The sequence below is a fragment of the Hyperoodon ampullatus genome, assembly GCF_949752795.1.
Source record: "Hyperoodon ampullatus genome assembly, chromosome: 5".
NCBI classification, from domain to species: Eukaryota; Metazoa; Chordata; class Mammalia; order Artiodactyla; family Ziphiidae; genus Hyperoodon; species Hyperoodon ampullatus.
In genome coordinates this window covers 145,185,877-145,191,996 of record NC_136918.1, presented here as the reverse complement: position 1 = coordinate 145,191,996, position 6,120 = coordinate 145,185,877, and positions in this window count along the sequence as shown.

Sequence of the window (6,120 nt, the reverse complement as noted above, 5' to 3'; positions counted from 1 at the left end):
ACTCCAAACCCGAAAAAAAAAACAAATAACCACAAGCAGTACAAACTGACATGCAGGGAAGATGTTTTACCATTTTACCAGGCAACTAGAAGCCAGTGCTGCTGCCCCAGTGCGGCTTAAGCCTACAGGGGCCCAAAGCAACACCACCCACCTCCCAGGAGGTGGGGGCAGCCGTCCTGGATGCAAAACTGGCATTTCCCTCCAGAGCTTTAAGACAAATGAAGCACAAATCAGGAGCCAAGCCTGCTCAGTCCTCTGAGTAGTACTAAAGTTGGTGAATAAAGGTGCCAACTTCTAGTGAAGCTGATGATACTTCTAGAGACGGGTGAGTTTTTTTTAATAAAGAAAAACGCTATTTCCACATGCATCTTTCTGTAAGGATGCCCCAAGGCGTGTTTAGCACCAGAAGCTAATAAGAAACTAGATCCTAAGTCCTACAGCACAATTGCCAAGTTTCCTGGACTGAGCACAAAATTATATTTTATTTCATGTGCTCCTTTCAAAGGGGCAGCACGTCTCTTAGGAACACTTTCGAAGTGCATCAAGGCTCCCATGCACAGAAGTCCTGCCTTTCTCCTCCCTCCGGCCACCCCCCCTCACCGTCCCAAGGACTGTGCCCCTACAACCGTCCCTTCCCAGCGCACTAGAAATCTGTCCTCCACTGGATCATCCCTGTCAGCCCAAAACACATGACAATCACTCTCATTTAAAAATCAAAAATAAAAACTCCCTCGAGTCCACAACCCTCCGGCTTCTGTCCCGTTACCCTGTCCTCCTCCAGAGGATTCTCCACACTCGATGCTCTCCACCCCTCCCTCCGCCCAGCCCTCCCCACCGCAAGGCCACCCGCCTCTTATCAAATCCAGGACCCTCCCCCTCTCGTGGACCCCTTGCCCAAAGCCCCCAGGCTCAGCCTGCACCCTCCTGCTCTTCTGTGTGGACACCCACAGCCCAGCCTACGGTTTCAAACATCAGCAGTACACAGATGACCCCCAATTTTACATATCTGGCCCCAACCTCTTCTTGAGCCAAAGTAAGTAAGTACTATTTTAGGCCCTTTACATTAGCTCAGCTATCGACCCACCGACCCCAGAAGACCAGGTGCTGCTCTTCCTCCTAGTTTACGGGAGAGAAAACTGAAGCACAGGAGGATCAAAGCGCGCGAGCGCACACATCTGGTGCGCACGGGACAGAGACCCACCCGTGGGCCCACCTCCCCACCTCACAGCCTCGCCAGCCTGCTCCTCAGCCAACGACCTGGGGGTCGCTCTGGGCTGATCCATCTTGCAGAGACTACTGGCAATCCCGATGGGCCGCCTGCAAAACACACCACAGTGCCTCAGTTCTAAGACCCGCGTTTTCCCACATCTTCACGACTCTGAAATCGGGCAGGAACCCTGAGTAGTCACTCAAACTCAGCTGTCCCTCTAGGAGGCATGACTGACAGGGCAACGTGACCCATCAACAGGTCAGTCCACAAATCCTTTAAGGACCGGAAACCTCTCCTTAACACCTGCCGGTAGGATCAAGAAAGCGTCCAAACTCGCGGATCGTGTATCCGCAGCTTGGACGCGTCCCAGAGACAGCAGTGGTGCAGTCGTGAGAAATGCCACCTCGGCAAGAGACGGTGACAGCACAGCGGACCATGCCGTGGGGCTGATTTGGAGGAACCAAATTCTAAAGGTGAAGACATTTTATAATTACTTTATTTCACTCACATTTTCCTTTTTCATGAAAGCACAAGACTGGCATGATGTTAAAGTCTAGGATTCAAGTCTAAGAGCTCTTTCAATAAAGGACACCTAAGTGAGAGGAAAGCATTGTGTCACAGGCAAACTGGCAACGTATTCCTGTTAACAGTACAGAAACTAATGCTGCAACTTACAAACGAAGCCGGATCTGGTCTCCCCACCCCTGCCCTGGTGCCAGGCCTCAGCGGCTCACCGTGGGCCCCTGATGCTCCCGTCCTGCCCAGGGCAGGGGATGGGGAGGGTCCCTGCGGCGCGGACACTCAGGGCAGTTCTCCCCCTGCCACTTACCTGTGGCCTCTCTGCACCTAGCTTTACCCACATATAAGGCAGGAGACTAAGCGTCATGGCTGCCTTATAGACAATCATGAGATTTTAATTAATACATGTGAAGCGCTTAAATGGCCTGGCACACCACAAGCGCCTGATAACAGCAGCTGCGTAACAGCTGGAGTGATTCTTTTCAAAGAGGAATCAGATCATGTCATTCTGTTGTCCAAAACTCCAAAGTCAACCAGGAGGGCAGGCAGGCAGGCAGGCAGGCAGCCCCCATAAGGCTGAGATCTCCATCTAAATTCCATACCCCAGCAGGGTGCTCCCAGGAGCTGCAGCCCTCCAGCCTCTGGGCTCACTCCCTGCCACCCTCCCTCCCACCCCTAGGCCACACTGGGCTCTGGGCTATTACCAGCCCAGGACAGGAAGCTTGGACCCTGGGCCTGAGGCTGTGACTCCAGAGTTCCCTGTGCCAGCACCCAGCCAGGTGGCACCCAGCTCCCTCAGACCTCCTGACCTGCTAGATTGATTTGCCCCTCTTGGGACTTAGGACTTTTTTTTTTAATTTTTATTTTATATTGGAGTATAGTTGAGTACAGCAAAGTGATTCATTCATACATACACATACATATATTCTTTTTTAGATTCTTTTCCCATACAGGTTATTGCAGATTATTGAGTAGAGTTCCCTGTGCTATACAGTAGGTCCTTGTTGGTTATCTATTTTATACATAGTAGTGTGTATACATTAACCCCCAAATCCTAATTCATCCCTCCCCCCAACCTTTCCCCTTCGGCATCCATAAGTTTGTTTTCTATGTCTATGGGTCTATTTCTGATTTGGAAATAAGCTCATTTGTATCTTTTTTTTTTTTAGATTCCACATACAAGCAATATCATGATATTTGTCTTTCTTTGACTTCACTTAGTGTGATAACCTCTAGGTCCATCCATGTTGCTGCAAATGGCATTATTTCATTCTTTTTATGGCTGAGTAGTATTCCATTGTGTATATGTACCACATCTACTTTATCCATTCATCTGTCGATGGACATTGGGGTACGTGTATCTTTTCAAATTATGGTTTTCTCTGGCCAGCACTTAGGACTTTAGCTGGGGCTTATGATCCTCATCTCCCCCATAATGCAAACCCCCAGAGGGGAGGAACTACCCTTGCTGTGTTCACTCCCGTCTCCAGCACCTAGAACAGGACCTGGCACATGGTAAATACCAATACCTGTGGGGCGACCACATGAGTGAAACAAGTCTGCCCTCGATACAAGCAGTGTCACCGCACTTCCCATAAAAATACCAGGCCCCTCCGAGCTACTTCCCCCCACTCTCTGCCCCGTCTTCACATTTTAAATCCACCACAAAGACAAACTGAAAACCAAAGTCGGTTTTTGGCACGCTCCTAGAACACGGTACACACATACAGGAGGAGGGCAGCCGGCAGTACTAATGAGACCACCAAAACAATGTGATAATTTGGTACTAATGGCCTGGGACCAACTCAAGCACAGCAGCAAGGCCAGGTGAATACCTCGGTCCACACTCCAAACAAAGCGTAACTCCAAAGAAAGGCACTCGAGGAACAAGGACATCGTAATGACTTTAACGTACAATTTTTAAACGGAAGTCTCACTGTTTGCCTTTCCTACCTCACATATTATGAACATACTTTCTAAAAGTTGTTTTTTGTTTTGTTTTGTTTTGTTTTTAAACAGCAGCATTTCTATCACACCAAATTGTAGGTTTGGAAATCTGTGGTTTAGAAAATTGACACAAAAAGATCAAGTTGTCCAATAAAACTGGACCTCTCTAAGCTCTTCAGTTTCATGCTAAGATTGACTCTTTTTTTTTTTTTTTTTTTTTTTGGCACACCACGCAGCTTATAGGATCTTAGTTCCCGAACCAGGGATCGAACCCAGGGCCCCGGTAGTGAAAGCATCAAGTCCCAACCACTGGACCACCAGGGAATTCCCCTGACAATTTTTCTTAAACAAGTTTTTTATAGGCTGGTAAATGTATAACTTCACCTATTAATCTCCAAAATGTACTTTCTAACTATCTCCAACCTATTTAAATAAATTCTTTGGTACTAAGTACTTACATAGCTCATCAGAGCATTCAAGAGAATAAAATCCAGCACTTAAATAAAGCTTACAGCTAATGAATTTTGATGATTAATAAAAAATGATTAGTGGGTTTTGCTTGCACCCATGTATAAAAAAATATTCACTGCAGCACTGTTTCTTATAGCAAATATTAAAAACTATATTAAAACATATATATAACAGTGTATATATTTTGACTACTGCTGGGACAATACATAGTCAACTGGACACAGCAGTTACAGGGAACTGATCAGCTAGGGATGGAGTGAAACGAGGTTTTCTTATGTGTTTGTACCTTTTGAGTGTACAGTGTGCACGCTTATACTTTCAAATCTATCAATAAAAATTTCAGTGGTATACATTTTTAAATTTTACAACTGAAAGTATAAATTTTATTTTTTAAATGTAATGCTATAACAGTGTTTAATAAAACAAACTGCCAGCTTTTGAACTTTTTTGAACTCTGCCTAATTTGTTCAGCACTGTATCCCAGGAGCCAAAAACAGGGAGGGCCCAGCACAGCACGACATGGATTAAGTACTTGCCAAATGAATTAGTTTGCTTTGTTCATTCACCAGACAAATATAAATTTAAAAAATTTTCTTATTCCAATCTAAAGGCAGTTGAAATGCTTTTAAGACACGTAAATTCACAGAGGACTAAAGGAGCCTACAAGCCAAGAAGGTTTTCGTGGAAGCTGCTATTCGCTAATTATCCTTTCTTCACCTCCCAGGACTGACCTCATGAGCACGCTGCATCTCGAGATACATGTGTCATCAATTTCTCAGAGCTGGACCAATTTTCTTTCCACCACTGCCCCCTGCAGAAAGGCCTCTTTTTTTCCCCCTTCCAACTACAGCTTCAAATTTTGTTGAACGTGTAGCTGGATATATTCAGTCCCAGGAGCCTTCAGACATCAAACAGGGCACTGCTCACAAGACAATGCTTTCCTTGCAGAGCCCGAGTGAGTCCCTGCCTTCACCTGGGCAGGGCAGGATCGCCAGACAGCTCAGTGAGTCTCAGCGATACTTATGAACCCTACTGTGGGTGACCCTGCGGAGGGGACCCTGTCCCTGGAGGGACCCTGCAAGGAGGGCAGCTAACTCTCACACCCAGGAGGAAGGGTACCAGCCAACCTTTGCATTTTCCTTCTCCCTTTCCCCTCAGGGAAACCCTCAGCAAAAAGGTAAAAGAATCTCAGCCTCAAAGAAAAGATGGCAATCAAATGACACTGCCCAGGACTGCTCCTAACACAACCCAGTGTTTCGGAAAATGCAGCTCTAGGTGGCACCTTTCAAAGGAATAAAACATACGGTAAATTTAAGAGAGAACAAAGAGGATTAATTAAATATTTCTAATCTCAAAACTTACTGATCATCAATTGATTAGGGCACTTAGAGAGTAGAGAAGCAAGTCTGACACCAAGCCACTTTTCCTTATACTTCGAGGGCTGAAAGCTAACCACTATCAGAAAGTAACCTTATCAGAAGTAACAACCCAAACCAGCTGGCTAAAAATACGAAGTGCGAACCAAACACGGCGCTGCGGGTCTCCGACATATAAATAGGAATAAGAACACATTTTAGGTTCCCCAGCATGTCAACTGGGACTCCAACCCGTTTTAGCGTCAACAGCCCACTCTGACACCTTCCTCCAGACCCATTCACTACCCGGTAATTTTCCTACCGCAGATCTCAACACGTCAGAATTCACCTCGAGCCCCCAATCTCCCCAGACTGTTCCGGATCGCTCCAGACGCCCGGCACCCGCGGGAACTTCCCCGCCCCGGGACGCCCGCGACGAAGAGCATCCCACGCGGACACTGCGCCCTCGGGAAGGGACGCGGGGCCGTCCCTGGCGCAGCCTCACCGTGGGCGCAGCCTCACCCTGGGGGTGCACTCTCCGCAGAGTAGGGCACCCCGCGCGGACACGGTGCCCTCCCGAAGGGGACGGGGGTGGGGGGGGCCGTCCTGGGTGCAGCC